The 18,546-nt window shown below is 48.8% G+C and overlaps 1 protein-coding gene across 3 annotated transcripts in view; it reads right to left on the bottom strand.

Annotated features, from left to right (window-relative positions):
- The window catches only part of Ptpn5 (protein tyrosine phosphatase non-receptor type 5), a 59,333-nt gene extending 41,403 nt beyond the window's left edge, over nucleotides 1–17,930 (bottom strand). Inside the window, exon 1 of one of the 3 annotated variants that reach the window (XM_048427036.3) lies at nucleotides 17,475–17,930. The gene's annotated coding sequence lies outside the window, so the exon portion shown is untranslated. Of the gene's footprint in view, nucleotides 1–16,505; nucleotides 16,795–17,474 lie in introns of those variants that run through there. The other 2 variants (XM_048427034.3, XM_048427035.3) reach the window with 2 other exon arrangements.
- Between the last annotated feature and the right edge of the window lie 616 nt (nucleotides 17,931–18,546).

Here is an 18,546-nt window from a genome sequence, read left to right as displayed (position 1 = left end):
CACCCTGAAGTCACAGAGGTCAACTACCTCTACCCCTTAAAGTAATGGAGAATGTGGTTGCGGCCCTCCACAGAAGGGGCCCATCACGCCTGTGTCATGTTCCAAGGCTTCTAATAAGTATTTTTGCCTCCTGGGTTACTAAGTGTTTCTGTTATTGCCAGCCAAAGAGCCCAGAATGACGTGTGCAGCAAACTCAGGGAACAGACAGGCTCTGCACCCAGGACTCCCAATGCCTAGTTCATGCTATTTCTATCCCAACAGGCTGCCTGCCCTCCTGGCCCATCTGTCCACTGTCCAGCCATCTGTGCCCTCGTCTGAGCAGACCACAAACTTGGAAGTGCACTGGATCCCGAAGAAGGGGCCTGAGTGTTCTCTGGCTGAGTTGTACTCAGACGAACGACTTCCCTTTCATCCCATTCTGTGGCTGGCATTATGGAGCGTGGGACTGCCTGAGAGCCAAGGAAGGGAGGACGGAAGGGGCTGGGCATGCTCAGCTAAGGGGCTTGGCAACTTGGCTTTCTATCTTTTGGGTGAGTCTAGCATAGGGACTGGCCCATCCATTTCTTTAAAGGGTATTTACTTCAAACAGCTACTGTGTGTAAACCATGCAAGCACAAATGCAAGCCTCTCTTGCAGGATGCAGGTAGGAAAGAAGCCAGGCCCAAGTCAGTGTCTGATAGGAAATGTTCAGGGTTCCCTGGTGTACCATCAAGGCGCCAAACAAGGTAGATGAGTCATAAGATTGACGGATGAGTGGGAGTGGCCCTGGGGTGGGAGTGGTGTCCAAGCAGAGGAGGTCACGTGGAGTTGAGAGAAAGCAGGCATAGTCATGAAGGAAAGAACACCAGCCTGACAAGACAAGCGTGGAAAGGGAGGGAGGCGTGGGACGGGATGACGGGCTGAGATGCGTACTGGTGCCGATTTCCTCCTCATTTTCCTTCTCCTCACGTTCTCTTACAGAGAAATAAGACAGACATGTCCTAGGAACCTTGAAGATTTGGCTGTAGATTCCCAAAGCCACGTTCTCTGAGAAGCTGCCCTTGGTGGTTTTGTGTCTTGAGGAAGGTGGAGCCCCTCAAGATGGAATCTTCTGGACAAGGAGGAAGTATGGGTGGTGAGCATGAGGAGAGCTGTCTTCATAGCAAGAAAGGTGATATGGCCACTCTCAGCCCTGTGTGTGCACGTCTGCACGTGCACTGTGAGTGTTCTCTCCTTCTACCACGTGGGTTCCAGGTATCAAACTCAGGTCATCGGGCTTGGTAGCAAGTGACCTTGCTTGCTAAGCCTCACTGACTCCTACGTTTTAGCTTACTCTTTAGTTCCTCAGGGGCTATCACATAACCTAGTAAAATAGCAGATGCCGAGAAACACTGTAGATTAGGTGATCAACAAAGATACGATGGAGGGGGAAAATAGTGGTGAAGGCAATTATGTAGACAATGCTACTTCATGGAAAGGGCCAGGGCATGCTTCTGAAGGGCTCAAAACCCTTAATGTTGACTAGCTGCCTGGAATAGCTTCAGGACAAATGAGATATCCAAGGACTATGCCCATCCTTGGAGACAATGGAGGGAGTACTGTTAAGCCTGCTGTTGTCTATGGTTTGGTCCAGTGGCTCAGGCTGAACTCTGTCTTCTTGCTTCTACAGCGATCTGAGGCTCGGGGACTGCAGAGAGACACCAAAACCCCTACTTTGTTAGATAGGAACAGCGGACACACAGAGGTTCTCTGCTGGCCTTGGCTACCATGCAAGGCCTGGGAAGCAGGGGCCAACTGTGCAAGCAACATGAAGAGACACCAGAGGCTCATGAATGTGGCTAAGGCATCTTGCCCTGATTCCATCTTTAGGGTGAGGGTCCATAACCTCACTGGGACCCAGCTCAGGCTTTGGGTATCCTGGCCTCTCCTTCCCTGAGCCACTTCTGATCTTCAAAATCTAGATCCTCTGTTTCTCACGGCTGATGACAATGGAAATCAGGAATTGCCCAGAGGGGGAGGGAAATAGGCAGAATCAGTATTGTTCTTCCACTCTCCATGCTCTCAGAGGGAATGGTGGCAATGGCACAGTTTCAGGCCCTTTCCTGAGCATGGCATGAGGCATTTGGCCTAGAAGGAATACACTGTTACTTTACTTTTATAGAAAAGAGAATAGAGATTCTGCCAAGTGAAGTGACCTGCCCAAGATCATACACAGTTACAGATCTGCCCTCCTTACCCACCTTCCGAACTTTTTGCTCCCATGTTCTAGCCCTGGGTATAAACCATATTCAGAGATAGGAAGAGGGCACATTCTAGCAGGCACTGACATCTAAGATGCTCTGTAAGAAAGCCCTTCCACAGGTGGGGGGAGAGAGTACCAGGGAAGACAAGTGGAATCTTGGAGTGGGGGAGCATCTCTGGGATGGATGAGCTAGAAACTGAGAGCAACGGAAACTCCCATGAATCTATGAGGGTGACTCTCGCTAAGGGGATATGGAGCCTGAACCAGTCATCTCCTATAACCAGGAAAGACCCCCAGGGGAGAGACTGGGATACTAACTCCGCCACAAACCCTTTGCCCTACAATGATGCGGGAGAATTGTCTGTATTCTGTCAATCATGTTTTAAATAAACGCTGATTGGCCAGGCAGGAGGTGTAGGCGGGGAAACCAGTCAGGAAGTGGAAATGATGCAAAGAGAGCAGGAGAATTCTGGGGAGTGGGAAGTTGATTTCTCCCACTCCTGCCCAGATCACCGAAGCAGCAGGATGTGATCTGCCCCACTGAAAAAGGTACTGAGCCACATGGCTAAAATAGATCAGAAAAATGGGTTAATCAAGATGTGAGAGTTAGCCAGTAAGAGGCTAGACCTAATGGGCCAATCAGCTTTATAACTTATAGAGATCTCAGTGTGATTTTTCTCTGGGACTAAACAGCTGGGGGGTCGGGCAGGACAGAAACACAAACAAGTAAGCCTCCATCATGTTACACTACAATTCATTCTGCCTACAAGATGTGTTGGGGTAATGGTGGCACAGAAACTGTGGGAGTGACTAACTCATGACTGGCACAGCTGGAGAGGGAGCTCCCATGCCCTGGGAGGGAGCTCACCCTTGAGGGTCAGGACCAAGAGATGGGATACCTCAGAGACCTAGGATAGAGCCAAACACAAATGAAAAGAAGAGAAAGTCAATGAAATGATTCCTAATGATATTCTGCTATACTCATAGATTGGTGCCTAGCCCAACTGTCATCCGAGAGGCTTCACCCAGAAACTGATGGAAACAGATGCAGAGACCCACAGTCAAACATTAGGTGGAACTTGGGGAATGGTGAGGAAGTGTGGGAGAGAGAATTGTAGGAGCCAGAGGGGTCAAGGACACCACAGAACCAACGAACCTGGACTCATAGGGGCTCACAGAGACTGAATCAACAACCAGGAAGTCTTTCTAGGACTGACCTAGGTCCTTGGCGTATATGTTACAATTGTGTAACTTGGTCTTCGTGTGGGACTCACAGTGGGAGCAGGGGCTGTCTCTGACTCTGTTGCCTCCTTTAAGGACCCATTCCTTCTGCCAGATTGTCTCATCCAACCTTAATAGAAGAGGAGGTGCCTAGTCTCAATGTGACTTGACATGCCATGGCTGGCTGATATCCAAGGGAGGCCTGCTTGTATCTAAAGCGAAACAGTGAAGGAGGAGTGGACAGGGTAGGCTGAGTGACTGGGAAGAAGGGAGGGAGGGGAAACTTTGATGAGGATATAAAAACAAATAAATAAATACTCCCCCAAAAAAGAAAAAAAAAGAAGCATGCAAGCAAGCCCCTCCCACAGAGAGATGGGGAAGCTTGGGATGATTCCTGTTTTATAGAGGAAGATACTCAGGCTTGGAGGTACAGTGGTTTTTCTGGGTTCATAGCGCTAGCCAGTGAAGGAGCTAGAGAGAGATTCCTGCACCTGACCCCTAGGGAGGTTCCCTGGAGTCCTCTGTGGGAACAGAAGGATTTGTGTGACCATCAATTTCCCAGAAAGCATAAGCCCGCCTTGGGAGGCAGTGTGAGGAGTGTGTGATAATGGTGACCATGCTCCACCGTGCATAGATGGATGCACTCACAGGCCAGAACCTACTAATTCTTGGCTCTAGTCACAGGGTGATATGATCTGAATATTCATAGCCTGTAATGGAAATGAAAGGTGTAAAACAACAACAACACCCCCCTCCAAAAAAAAAACAAAAATAAAAACGGAGACCATTTAATGAATGGGCCTATCCCCCAGGTTTCAACTTTGCAGCTGTCAAGGTTAAAAGAAGCAGGGGCAGAGTGGCAATGACTCAACAGAGGACACTCACAACATCAGGGAATTCAGGCCATGGTCCAGAGAGGCTGGGTAAAGGCTGCTGACCAGGTGTGGAGAGTGGACAAAGCTGAGCCACCTGTTGGTAGAATCTGAGTCCAGCTGGGATCATTGGGCAATGTGACCATTCACACAGCTGGATGGACCTATGTGATGAGGAATGGTGTGTCAGACAGGGACTCTAGGGACAACTGAAGGGTTGGAGGGTTCAAAGGTCATCTGGTCTACCTGTGCTTTCTAAGACTTTGAAAGCATTCCATTCTGCTCCCCCCTCCCCAGGTACACAGTTTAATTTGTGAGGAGAAAACAGGCAATCACAAATGGTGAAGGTGTGATCACACCTCCCGTGGGGGTGCTGATGCTTCCTCTACTTAGATTCTCACCCCTTGGAAATGCACCTTCCTCTCTACTGGAAAAGTCCCTTTATCTGTCTGCCTGGAAAGCACTAATTTCCCCTTTAAGAGAAGTGGGGACTGTTTATGGGTAAGAAACAGGCCAGCAAGGTGTGTGTGTGTGGGGGGGTAGAGAGGGTAGTGGGGGTAAGAATAAAATAAAATGATATTTATTTATGAAAATGACATACTTCATGCTAATAAAAATTAAAGACCCTGTTCAAATATCACCTTTTCAAGAATTCCTGCTGACTCCCCCAGAGAGCCTGGTATTCACTTTCCTGGTCTTTCCCTCTGTTCTGTGATCAATGTCTAGGGTCCTGCCTCACTGGGAAGACTTGTACCCAGGGCTTTGGAGGGGTCATCATGGCCTCCCTTGGACTAGGGTTTACTGTGTGCCGGATCCCACACCAAACATATCACCTCCTTTCTCTTTTCTCCTTCTAATCCCAGGGAGAAAACAACATGCTCCTTCTACACATGTGCCTGGAAAAGAGAGAGCCAAGGGAGAGGAAGAGGGAGTGGGGGTAGGGAAGAGGGGAGGGGAGAGTGGGGAGAGGGAGAGAGAGAATGAGGGAGGGTGGGAGAGAGGATTCTTTGTTCAAGAGCACACCTGGCAAACAGCAGAGCCAGGCTTTAAACTGTTTCAGCCCCAGAGTCAGGTTCTAGTTGACCACTTGGTTTATGGTCTCAGATATGGGTGTTCCTTCTTAATCTTTACCCAGGCAATTGTTCAAAAAGTAGTTCTAAAAAAGTAAATAAGTCAAAATGAGCTAGAGTTTGAGTGTTGACAAGTGGCTTTTAAAATCACCACAAAAGAAGCAAATGTGAGCCTCTGATATCTCTCTACAAATTAGGGCTCCCAACTGCCTGCCTGATTTGATCAGGATGTCCAATTCCCAGGTTCCCATTTCCTTACCTGATACACACTTTAGGTGCAGAGGGTTGTTATGAAGCTTACGTGAATTTTGGGTTCTATACAAGGTTTTTATATGAGATGTACATAAAATGTTCAGGATGTGATTCTATAAGCTCCTAAAGACTCCAGCTGTTGAACAATTTTCAAAGGTAATTGCATAAATGACTAACAAATAATGGGAAAAAAATGTCTACATCTTTAGCCAACAGGGAAATGCAGACCATAGCTTGAGGTTCCGCTTCACTCTAGTCAGAATGGCTATCTCCAGGAAACCAAATAGCATACTCCAGAGAGGATGCTGGGAAAGCATCTCTTTTATACTGTTGTTGGGAATGTTAGGTTAGAGCAGCCCCTATAGAGATCAGTATGAAGGTTCCTCAAAAAGCTAAAAATAGAGCTTCCATAGGATTTAGCTATACCACCCCTAGGGATTTTCCCAAAGAAATCTAAGCCAGCAGATGACGGGGACACTGGCACACTCAAGTTATGGTGGCACTGTGCACATACTCAGGTATGGAATCATGGAATCAGCCCAGCTGTCCATCAGCTGCTGAATGGATAAAGAGTGTGGTGTGTGCACACCATGGAGTTTTATTTGCCTGCAAAGAATGAATTTATGCGATTTGATAGAAGGATAGAACCAGAGACTATCATGTTAAATGAAAGAAGCAAGACTTAGAAAGATAAATACCACATTTTCTCTAATAGGTAGGATATAGAATTAAATAAATAAATAAACAAACAAACAAATAAATAAATAAGGCAGCCAGGTAGTGGTGGTGCACACTTTTAATCCCAGAACTTGGGAGGCAAAGGCAGTTGGGTCTCTGAGTTTGAGGCCAGACTGGTCTACAGAGGGAGTTTGAGAACAGCCAAGACTATACAGAGAAGCCCTGTTTGGATAAACGAAACAAAACAAAAAACCAAGCAAGCAAAAATTGGCTCGAAAATAGAAGTAAGATGAAGTGGGAAGAGGAGGAACATCAGGACGAAGGAGGGGGGTGAGAGCATGGTGGGGGGGGCTGAACATGATTGAATACATTGTGCACACATACGATGGAAATGTCATAATCACATTGATTTGCACAGATATATGCTGCTGTGTTAAAGGGGGGGATGCCAATTGTTATTCTGATGTGTGAGGCTCTGGGGTGTTCTCCATTGACTACAGCCCCTTTTCCTCCCATACAAGTTCTGTGGAGATTCAAAGTGAGTCCTGAATCCAGCACAGCAACAGGTTTCAGTGGCAAGACCCTGCTTTGTAACATTTGCTGATATCCACGGAGTAAATGCTGCCGCTGTGCTGTGGGGGCTATTCTTGTTGTCAGCTCGACTGTGTCTGTACTTAGCTACAACCCAGAAATGGAGCACACATTTTCATTCAAACCACCACAGCGGGCGACACCACCATCCATTTGTAGAAGCTGAAGGAAATTTTGGGAGCTTTAGCATCTGACATGGAGATCACTCTGGCCAATACAGAAGACATGATGATGTCTGGTCCTGGGCTCTGGAGAGTGAATTCTTTTATGATTGTGTCCTGGAATACAGCTGCATTCCTGGGGCCCTGGATGGCCTTCAACAGACATCTCAATCATGAGTTGGCTCTCTCAAAACATGCCACACTGGCAATCCTGTGGTCACCCACCTTAAATCAAGCACAGTTTCTTTGGGAAAAGGATGGATTTACACGCTGAAATACTATATGTTACCACCTTTTCCCTTTAGAGCTCTGAGCTGATGTTTTAATGTCTCTGAGGCTCAGCAGATGTAATGGGAGCTGCAGGGCAGTGGTGAAGACTAGCAAGCGAGTCATGCGCAGAGAAAATGCTAAGTAATCCTGAGGTAGACACCCTCATAGCTGTTCCCATTGACCCAGCTCAGAGGGTCACCTCCAGTGTTCCTCTGAGGCAGGGGAGACAGACCTCTAGTTATTTTGCGGTTGCCATCGGCTACAGTCAGCTTCCCATTGCCTCAGGCTCTTGCAGCTGAAGAGATCTGCAGGCTAAGAAGGGTTTGCCAGCCAAACTCCTCCTCTCTCCTCTGGAGAGCCCTGGCTGTTTCCAGACCCTCAGTCAGACCCAGAGCCCTGGGGAGGAGCAGGTAAAATAACTGGATTCTCTAAGTCCTCTTCCATGAGAAACGGGTCCCTCCCCAGCCATGTTCTCTCCTGCTTCTCAGCCTCTGTCTCCTATGCTTCCTGTTTGGACCAGATCTCCAAGCTGTGGCCTCCAGTCCTCTCTTCCAAGGCCCACCCCAGTGTGTGCCTCCTCCTGGGGGGCTGCTGCATGCAACTTGAGCTCGGACTGACCTCTTTCTCCAGTGTTCTGGCTGTCAGGGGCCTGGTAACACCCCACGCTAGGGCTAGTCCCTGGCTCTTCTGTCCATGACTACGGCTTCTATGAGTTGTGCAGGTGAAGAAGGAACAAGGGATGGGTTTCATCCAGTGTAGGAGAAGGTGCAGAGAAGAGAGGAAAGGCAACAGAACAAGCCTTCAGTCCTTCCCCGTGCGCTCAGGTTTAGAAGGAGATGGGAAGGAAAGACGTGAGAGAAGGAAGGAGCAAGAAGGAGAGAAAGAGGAGGGAAGGGTGGCTTTTTGAGACCCAGCATTCGGCACAGCTGGACGGATCATGTTTTAAGGCTTTCTGTGGATTATCCTGATTATATAACCCAGGGCTCCACACAGGCTCCTTCTTGAAAACCTTTAAAGTTCACCTCCTCCAGGCAACTTTGCTTGACTGGTCTCTGCTTCCCTATGGCTTCCTGAGCTGCGGAGCTTTTCTTGGGCCGTAAGTCCTAGGCTGTGATTCTCGTCCGTGCTCAGAAATTAGACTTCTTTTCACCACGTTCCCATTAGCAACTTCAGAGAATGGCCTGAGATACATTTGTAGCTTATTTATAATTTTTACATACATACAATCATTTATTTATTATTTATTTGTGTGTGTGTGCACGCGTGCGCACACACACACGCACACACACACACGCACACACACACACCCCACAGTATGCTTACAGAGGTCAGAAGACAACTTTTGGAGCCATAAGGACTCCAGGTATAGAACTCAGGTCAACCTTGTCTGCAAGCACTTTTATTCAGTGAGTCATCGCACTGTCTCCCTCCATTGTTATTCTTAAATTTGTGTTTTTATGTTTGTTTTGTGGTCCTGATAATTGAATCTAGAACCTCTTAGATGGTATTCGAATATAATAATATAACATATAATATAAATATAAAATATAATATATAATCTCCAGTTGCATGCGCATGTGTGCATGCACACATGTATATACATAAAATGCTTATTTTTATTTTATGTGCAAGAATGTTCTGCCTGTGTGTATTCATGTGTACTGCATGTATGTCTGGTGCTCATGGAAGCTAGAAGGTGGTGCTGGATCCCTGAAGATGTTATAGTTGCCATGTGGGTGCTGGCAATCAAACCTGGACCCTCCGCAAGTGCAATCAGTGTTCCAATCACTGAGCCATCCCTTTGGCTGCTGTGTACTTTTTGTTTGCTTGTTTTATTTTTTGAGACTCAGTTTCTCTGTGTAACCTGGGCTGTCCTGGAACTTGCTCTATACACCAGGCTGCCCTTGACCTCATAGAAATCCTACTGCTTCTGCCTCCTCCAAGGGCTGGGATTAAAGTAGGCTTGACTTGCATACTTGTTATTTTTCCCCTTTCTTTTATTCTTTCTCATATATTTCATCCCAACTGCAGTTTCCCTTCCCTACACTCTTCCCAACAACCCCCCCCCCCCAGTACCTCCTGTCTCTCCCAGATCCATTTCTCCTGTTTCCCTTCAAAAAAGGAGCAGGCCTCCCAGGGGTATCAACCGAACATGGCATATAACAAGTTACAAGAAGACTAGGCACAAATCCTCATATCGAGGCCGGATGAGGCCATCCACTAGGAGGAAAAGGGTCCCATGGCAGACAGAAGAGTCTGAGACACTCGTATTCCTACTGTTAGGAGTCCCACAAGACCAGCTACACAACATATAAGCAGAGAACCTAACTCAGACCCATACAAGTCCTGTGGTTGTCACTTCAGTCTTTGTGACCTATAAGCCCTGCTTAGTTGAGTCTGTGGGTTGTGTTCCTGTGGTGTCCTCAACCCCTCTGGCTCCCATAATCCCTCTCACCTCCCACTCCTGCGGGATTCCCCTGGATCCTCCTGGTGTTTGACTTTGGGTCTCTTCATCTGTTTATATCTGAATGAATCTTAGACGAAACACAGTATAACGTATCCACATCTATGTAGCTTGTCCTGGAGACACATAGCTGGTCCCAGTCTCTGCTCTCTATGAGCCTGCAATCTAGAGAGTGGTGCCAGACATGTGTGAAGTGAAGGCTGAGGCTGCCTAGGGTGTGTAGCTGGAGTCTGCTCAGAGGAGAGCTGAAAGACAAGGGGTCCCTAGAAAGCAGGGGAGATGTTTGGGGTTGGAGGAAGCAGGACACAATGGCTTGGTGAGGCGAATGGGCAATTCAGTGTGCCATTCAGTGTGGCTGGAGGCTGGGCAGAAGGACAAGACACTGATTAGAACCTAAAGACCATTTTCCCCCTGGGGGTATAAGGCAGGCGGTACTATTCTAGTTGGCATTTAGAAATCAACACCCAAATCAATGTCATTGGACCCATTTGTGTGGGTCCAATTACATGGATGGATCTCAAAAACTACTTTCTAGTATAAAATACCACCCATGACATGATTCTATTTACACGAAGCTCTAGAAAAGAGAAAACTCTCCCACAATGATAGAAGTGGGCCTAACTATTGCCTTTGAAGGCTGGAGGGTAATGAAGCTTTTCACATCTACATCTCTTTATTGTTTTAGACTTGGGAAGAAATTTGCACTTCTGATTCCATAAAAGTAAAAACATAAGAGCAGCTATATACTGTGCATATAACTCATGGAGAGCATCCTTAAAGCACACAAACACTCAGGACTGTGAAGACTCAGTAGACCATTGTACAACTGGCTGATACCTTAAGATTATATGTGAGCAATATTTAATAAAGGTAGGGTAAATATAGAGTCTCATGTATCTCAGGCTGGCATTGAGCTCACTATGTTGCTAAAGGATGACCTAGAACTTTAGATCCTCCTACCTCTATTCCCAAGTGTTGGGATTACTGGCATGCACTACATGCCCAGTTTATGCACTGCTGAGAACTGAACCCAGGGCTTCTTGTGTACCAGACACGCACTCTGCTGACTCAACTACATCTCTGGTTTTACTACTTTTTTCTTTTAAATTTTGAATAGAGTCTCCCTATGTTACCCAGACTGCCTTGAACTGACTATCTTCTTGCCTCAGCCTCCTGAGCAGTGAGGTTTACAAGCTGCTACCACCAGGCCTGTCTGAAAGCCTGCATGTCTTACTCTCAGGACACACTTTGACAGGGATCCCTGTTGCCAGATTGCTTTCCTGGCCCCCACTAGAGCAGAGTGATTCAAGGGCAAGGTCTTCCAGGTCACGCTGATTGCCGAGGCTCCTGTGTCCACCTTGATGCCCGATGCAGTAAATACCTGCATGCTTGAATGAGTTCCACCCACTATGATCTCTCTCGAGGGCATTCTTTCTCCACCCACGGTGCCTTCAGATCACAGTAATTCTTCAGAAATGGAGGCTGCACCCATTTGTAATCTGCTCTACTTTCTTCCTCTCTATTCACCTCCCAGATCATGTAGAGCTCACACAAAATTTACTTGTTTTAAATCAATGACTTCTTCCTGCACCCTTCGTTCCTAAAACATCCATGGGAGGTCTTCTTCACACTAGGCAAACAAAAATCCTTTTTTTAAAAAAAAATATAAAAGAACCCCATAGCTTCTCAAAAAGTTAAACACAGAATTAGTGGTAAGCCAGCAATTTCACCTGTAGGTATAGATGTACCCCAAAGAACTAAAAGCAGGGGCGTAAGCCTGCCCTCTCAAGCACTCCTACATCTCCTTGATCACAGCTCTCTCCCTCTCTCCGTTTTCTCCAGGATCCAGCTTTTGTGTCCCATGTTTCCTTCCTGTTCCAGGATACGGAGCCAAAGCATCTGCTAGATTCAGATGGGGTTTGGACCAGGAGGTTCAGACAGTCTTTGATTCTAAGACCAAGGCCACCTGTCAACTTGTTCTCCACAAGGTGCCACCTCACAGCTGGTCTCCTGTTCTCTGGAACAGTTCATGTTGGCAGTAGGCCAACGCATTACCTGTCTGCTTCACATCCAGAAATCACCCGAGGGCCATGGGGGCCACAGCATCGCTATCAACGGCACAAGCTAGAAGGGCTTAGTGTTGCAATCTCCTGGAAACTCAAGCCCTAAGCTACTAGAGGTGGGGAAACTCGGTTTGGGAGGCCCGAAGAACCTCACCTAGGTCACTCAGTCATGAGCAAGTTTAGGGCCCAAACACGATACACACCTGCAGTGGTGTGGTGCCAGTCCATAGGAGTGCTTGGGTAATTTCTGGTGACCTTTTGTTTTTGGCATAGGGCCCCATATAATTTGAAATATGCATACACACCCTGTTTAGTTTAATACACAAAAGCTCTATATGGCTAGCTACCTTCTAGATCTTGCCCTCGACACTTGCAGATTCATTTAAATAACTAATTAGGTATCTGTAGTATTCACATTTCTCTAAATGATTTCTATGTTCTGTCGCTCTCTCTGCCTTTTGGGGATCTGTCATCTTACTGGAGATGACAATGCCATGTCCTGCAAACCTGTGCCTTTGTGCAAGAATTTAGTGTCTTCAGAGTCTCTGTTAGAAAAATGGTGGAGGGTGCAGGAGTTAAGCCGGATAAAATGTGAAATGAACAGAAGTAAGAAAAAGACCTTAAATGTTACCATTATAATTGTTTTTGCAGTCATTTCAGGTATGTTTTTCTACTTAGTCTAAGTCATTAACAGGGTTTACCACATTGAGCCAGACTAAATGAGAGATGAAGATTACTATGTTTGAGTGTGGGTACCAGGGTCTGTATAGAGAGATCAGAGGTCAACTGTGGGGAGTTATTTCTCTCCACCTTTACATGGCTCCAGGGACCAAACGAAGGATGTCAGACTTGAGCCGTCTTGTTGCCCAAGATACGGGTCTTTGACACAGGCGTTCAAGTCCTCTGAGTTTTATGAATGTGACCGGACTACAAGTTCACTATATCCTTACTATGAAACAACATATCTATTGATTCATCTACATCTAAGATATGCAATCTGGTACATGAATGGCCAGGTCCAACATTTATCCCTTCAATGGCTGTATTTAGTGAGCCACGGTATAGCACTAGGGTTGTTTTGCTGGGCACTAAGAATACAAATAGGACTTGGGTCCTCTTGGACTCATTAACATCACCGTGTTATAGGTCTCATTCCTCAGACCTATAAGCAGCCTTATGATTGGCTCTGTGCTCTTTCGCACACTTTTCCTTGCCCATCTCTCATAGCAATGCAGAGCTCCTTACAAATATCTTTTCATTCCTATCCCAGGCCTCTTACACATGCAACCTCTTCTAGAAAGCACTGCTCTCAAGTCTTCTCCTCATCCCCACTTCCTCCTCATCCTGCTTTACCCTTCTCCAGAGCACTGCTCACCACCTCAAGTATTTTATCTTTGCTTAGGTTTTATTTTCTTTCTCTCCTGGTGGGGCTGGCAGAGGAAGTTTATCTTTCGTAACAACACCTTCCCGGAACCTGCAACAAGCCAGCACATCACGGATGCTTCAATGTATCAGAGGATGGATGGATGGATGGATGGATGGATGGATGGATGGGCTAGCTCTTGACAGTATCAGGTGCTTGGCAAGCTGAGCTTTGCACCAGGAGTCAGCAAGGCTCCTGTCAAGGGCTGGTGGAGGCAGGTGCTAGGGCCCTGAGGGCCTTCTGTTGATGAGGAGCTCAGATGGGAAAAGATGGCAGTGGCCTAGGTGAGAAATAACAAGGATTTCTCAAGTCTCCTTCCACCTACATTCAACCTCAAGCCTTACTGTGTCCCTCTCAAGTCTTCTTCCACCTCCATTCAACCTCAAGCCTTACTGTGGCTTACCCTTCGCTGAGGCGCCCACATCTGATCACTTTCAGGTTTTGGTGACAATGCAGCCTCGTTGATGCCAGGTTCCTTTTCTATCCATTCTTGAAACCACCACCAGTTCAGATCCTTGTTATTTCTCACCTAGGCCACTGCCATCTTTTCCCATTTGAGCTCCCCGTCAACAGAAGGCCCTCAGGGCCCTACCACCTGCCTCCACCAGCCCTTCCTTGTCATGACTTGGCTTTAACTCTTTACTTCAGTAGGGATGGATTTTTTTTCCTATGTTCTAAATTCTTGACTATGGGTGCCCTCTGTTCAGGCTCTTTCCCCCTCCTGGAAACACCCCCCGTCTTCTAATATAGAAGTCATTCAGACCTAGCTCCGGTGCCCTAGCTTCATGCAACCACCTTGGTTCTCATGAAGAAGACATCCGCCTCCTTCCAAACTCTTTCAGTGGGCTCTTTGTTTCGCTCGTCCCCTGGAGTCTTTGTAGTCTTCAGTCTGAACTGCCCCACCTGCTTAATGGAGCTGATGGTGTTATCAGCCCCCCTGGTATGCGGTGTAGAGTGAACACGGGTGACCAGGAATAAGGAAAGCCTATACACAACATGTAAAGACTAATTGTTAAATCACTCCAATAACCGCAAACCAGCTCCACCAGGGTGTTGACATGGACGGCTTACGCGGGCTGAGCACTGAATCGAGGCATAGGTGGGCGGGAAGAGACTAGCTTTAGGGAGAAAGGTTGTGAAGACCTAAAAGTCCCACATCCTCAAAGGGTCTCAAGATGGGAAGAGGTACGAGGCTTTTCTGCCAAGCTAAGGCGCTAATGTTGTGAGTATCGATCAAGTCCGGAATCGTCCCTCTGTCCTGGGAACTCTGCTCAGTAGCCTCTATGTATTATCCTTTTAAGTCAGGAAACATTCCCTCACACAGTAAAAGGAGAGGAAACCAGGCCCAGAGTAGTTACATAAATAAATGCCCCCCCCCCAGCTCTTCCCAACAAATAGTTCAGCCTTGAAATCTATCCTGAATATTGGAGAATTTTTCTCAAGGAGCAAGCTTTGCAGAGAGGTCACAAGGAGCTTCTGAGCTGCACAGTGCTGAGGAGCTGGACGTGGGACCCAGGCCTCCCACTCTCAGGGTGGCAGCTCCTGTATACCCCAAACCTACGGGCCATTGCTCTTTATGAAGTCTGTATAAACAGTGCGTTTTAGAAGGAGGATGCCATCTACATAGACTACAATGTCAATGGTGGCCTCCTGGAGTTGATCACCTTAGCCCTGTTCCATGCTAGCCTGCTCACCTCACTCAAGGGAGCTCCATCTTGAGATAGCCTCACGCCCCTAGAGACTGAACTTGGTTCTCCTATCCCATCTGAATGCTCCAAGGTGAGCATTCAACTTCACCCTGTTTCCATCCAGCTTCATCCTGTTTCCATCCAGTTGTACTTGTACTCCCTGGGCCCACCTCTCGGGGCACCCTCGGTCACCAGACAGCCTACTCTGCCTGGGGACACCCAGCTGCCTTTGAGGGAGCTCAATGTAGCTGTAACTCAAGCCTCCCCAGAAGTTTTCTCAGCGGTACCAAGAGGCTGCACTTAATAAATGGCAAGAAGGAGGAGGAGGCATGGGGCGGGGGTGGGGGTGGGTCAGGGGTTGAGGGTGGGGGGAGACCTGGGGACCTCCACAAAGGCCATGTTGGATGAGAAGAGGTGGATGCTTAAGGAGGGCAGAGCGACTGACTGCGGAGGGCATACAGTCAGCTCAAAGTTGGGTAAGAAGATGAAGCCTGGAATACCACATCACCTAGTTCAACTGAGGACCCCTCAGGCTTAGTGACTTCTGGAAGGCCCGGGACTAACACCCTGGAATCTAATTTCTGCTTTATTTTCCTCAATTACCTTTCAACCCATGGAGTGCTTACAAAACAGGGCCCTCTTTGAGGTGGAATGAAGCAAACTAAAGCACCCACTCCCAATTTTTCAAAATAGTAAGGATAGCAGGAAATGACTGGAATCTTCAGCTTCAGTTGGGGGAAGGGCCAGCATTGCCAAGATTCACCTGGCATACTCACGTGAATATCTGGGCTCTGGGCTTTGTAGGGATTGGATCTGACTGTGTAGGGGAATGAGTATAAAAACCAAGCACCCCAGATTCTGATGCAGGTTTTGTTACTAACTCTCTGGTGACCTTGGCTATGCCACGTCGTCGGACCTCAGTTTCCCTGTCTGCAAAATGAAGCTGGAAATGAGTTCTTGGGCGCTAAGATCCTACTCCTCTCTCTAAATTGCTCCTTAATGAGGATTCTGACCTGAGCTTTGCAGGAGCCTGGGCCTCCTCCAGGAAAAAAAAGCAATATGTCGGGGGAGGGGAATAAACCGGATTCTATTTTGGAAACGGGTGGCGGATGGCTAAAGAGTCGGGGGAAGGTACAGTTTGGTAATTAGCAGGCTAGTTCCCATTTCCATCTCCCTTCTTGGGGGTTCAGATTCTGGAGAGGCGCTACAGCCTAGAGCTGCACACCAGGTTGGGCCGCAGAGGCTCGGACCTGGACCACTATCTGGATCCCTCCCTGGAACCACGCAAGAGCGCAGAGCGCGGGGAGTGGCGGCCGCTCCCTCCGTGGTCCCCAGGGCCAACCTCCCTCCCTTGCTTGGGGACCCCACTTCCAGTCTTCCGGGCGCCCCACGGGGGGCGTGGCGGGGGCGGGCGCGGGCTCCTGGGTCCCGAGGGTTGGAGGTGTCAGTTTTGCTACCGCCCCAGAGGGGACCCCTTACCAGTGCCTCCCGGCTTCTTACACAAAGGCACCCACCAAGGCGCCGCACTTACCGGCCAGAACAGGCTCCAGGCACCGGCGAGCGGACAGGCAGGCTGGCGGGAGGATGTGCGCGCGCGAGTGTGTGCGTGTCTGCGTGTGCCCCTATCTGTGTGTGACAGGGGCCGTGAGGCGCTCGGTGCGTCTGCGTGTGCGGGGGCGTCCGTCTGTCGGTCTGTCCGCGGAGCCCTCAGTCCCGCGCTTCTTGCGCGTTCACTGCCCAATCGCCCCACCAAATGCGCCTAGACTGCGGAGTCGCGGGCATAGCTGCCGGGTCTGCTTGGCACCCCCAGCCCCGGCTCCGCCCCGCCCCCGGACGAGTTTGCGCCGCTCCCCGGGAATTGCGCAGGGCTCGCCCGCTTGGCGGGGTGGGGGTGGGGAGCTCCGGCATCGCCTAAGGCTCTAGGGGCGCGCACCACAGACCCTTAACCTCGGATTCCATCTCCGGCGCCCCCTCACCCGCAGCAACTCTGCGCGGAGTCCCCACAAGCGCCGCCCCCATGCCAAGGTTGCCTGGACTGAGAGGGCGGGGGAGTGGGAGCACCGCATCCGTTTCATTCATGATTTTCTTCTCCCGGGAGCCCCGGGTCGGGGCTGAGCGACTACGGCAACCGCCAGAGGGACCCCACTAGGGTTGTGCACATTGAATCTGGAGCGGGATGGACAGACAGATAGATGAGGGTAGAGGCAAGCTAGACAAAGGGTCAGAGCTGGGATGGGGGTGTGCATGCACGGGGGTGGGTGCTATAGGGCTCCTTGCAGGATGTCGACACCTGCACTCGCTGAGACACCACACACCCGGGCGCTCAGGACCTGTTCTAGGACTCTGAGGAGGCGCCTGACTTCCCACTCCTTCCTTTTCTGTCTTTGTAGAGCAAGAGCGGGTGGACACCTTTCTCCACCAGGGTTAGCAGGGCAGGCACCATCTGCTTTGCTTCCAGGGTTCCAAGGGCTGCCCTGGTGCGGCATATTTCCAATCTTACCTTCTCCGGGGCTGGTTCCTGACATCTCGAGAACCCCACTGGATGCTGTAGGAGGCAGTGGACTGCACATGCAGTAGTTTTACATGGCGAAAGCAAGAGACAGCATGCGGCTACTGAAGAGAATGAGTCCAGTCACCGTTCTCTGTAGCTTGAGTTTCTGCAGTAGCCTCCCTACTAGTCTGTCATCCTTGGCCACCTGCAGCTGGTTCTCTACAGAGCAGTCAGAGCGATCCTTTTGAAACATGTACCAGGCTGTCCTTTGTCGGAACTCCCGCAGTGACTGCCCATTGCATCCAAGGGATAAGCTTATTATAGCCTGGGAGGGTCTTCAAGAGCAGGCATCCTTTTTATGGTCTAACTTCATTTCCTACCTTCCACTCCTTCCTCCCAATCTGGGACCATAACCAAGATGGCAGCCACGCAGGCACCAGGACCTTTGAATTGTTAGTCTTTCTCCTCCACAAAACCACATAGGTTTCTTTCTTCCTCCTTTTACCTGTTTAATGTGCTACTTCAATGACGTCTTTGGTGATTATCCTATTTAGGATTCCAGGCCTGCTCCCGTATTTCCCTATAGTGGTTATAACCTTTATTTTGTGTACCTGAAGGCACTCCAGTTCCTTATGCCAGCTGCCACTTAACTGCTGCCCTGCGGTTCGCAGCTGTCACTAAACAACAGGCCGTTGACCATGCTGTTCTTTAGCCTGGAATGCACCTCCTCCCCCCAACCGGCTTTGCTCAATTTTCAACATCACTTATCACCTCCTCCTTGGACCCTCTCTGGCCATCTTCAGTTCATTCTCTAGGTGGTCATCTGTGTGGAATGTTGCATTGGTCCTTTATTCGGCTGCCTACAACTGCTCCCGGTTTCCTCCAACCAGGATAGCTAAAGCGGTGTTTCCAGGGACACTCAGCTCCTTTACCTTCTGTCTGCTTTAGACGTTCAGAAAGTGACTTTGTTCTGCCTGATTGTCACACAGAAAGGCCCATCAGTCTGTGTCTGAAGGTCAAGAGCATTGATCAGAAGGCCATACACTGGGCCTTGATTGATCTTTTTCCTTTTGCCTATGAG

The sequence above is a fragment of the Myodes glareolus genome, chromosome 24 (assembly GCF_982192425.1).
Source record: "Myodes glareolus chromosome 24, mMyoGla1.1, whole genome shotgun sequence".
NCBI classification, from domain to species: domain Eukaryota; kingdom Metazoa; phylum Chordata; class Mammalia; order Rodentia; family Cricetidae; genus Myodes; species Myodes glareolus.
This window is presented reverse-complemented; position numbering and strand designations above follow the sequence as displayed.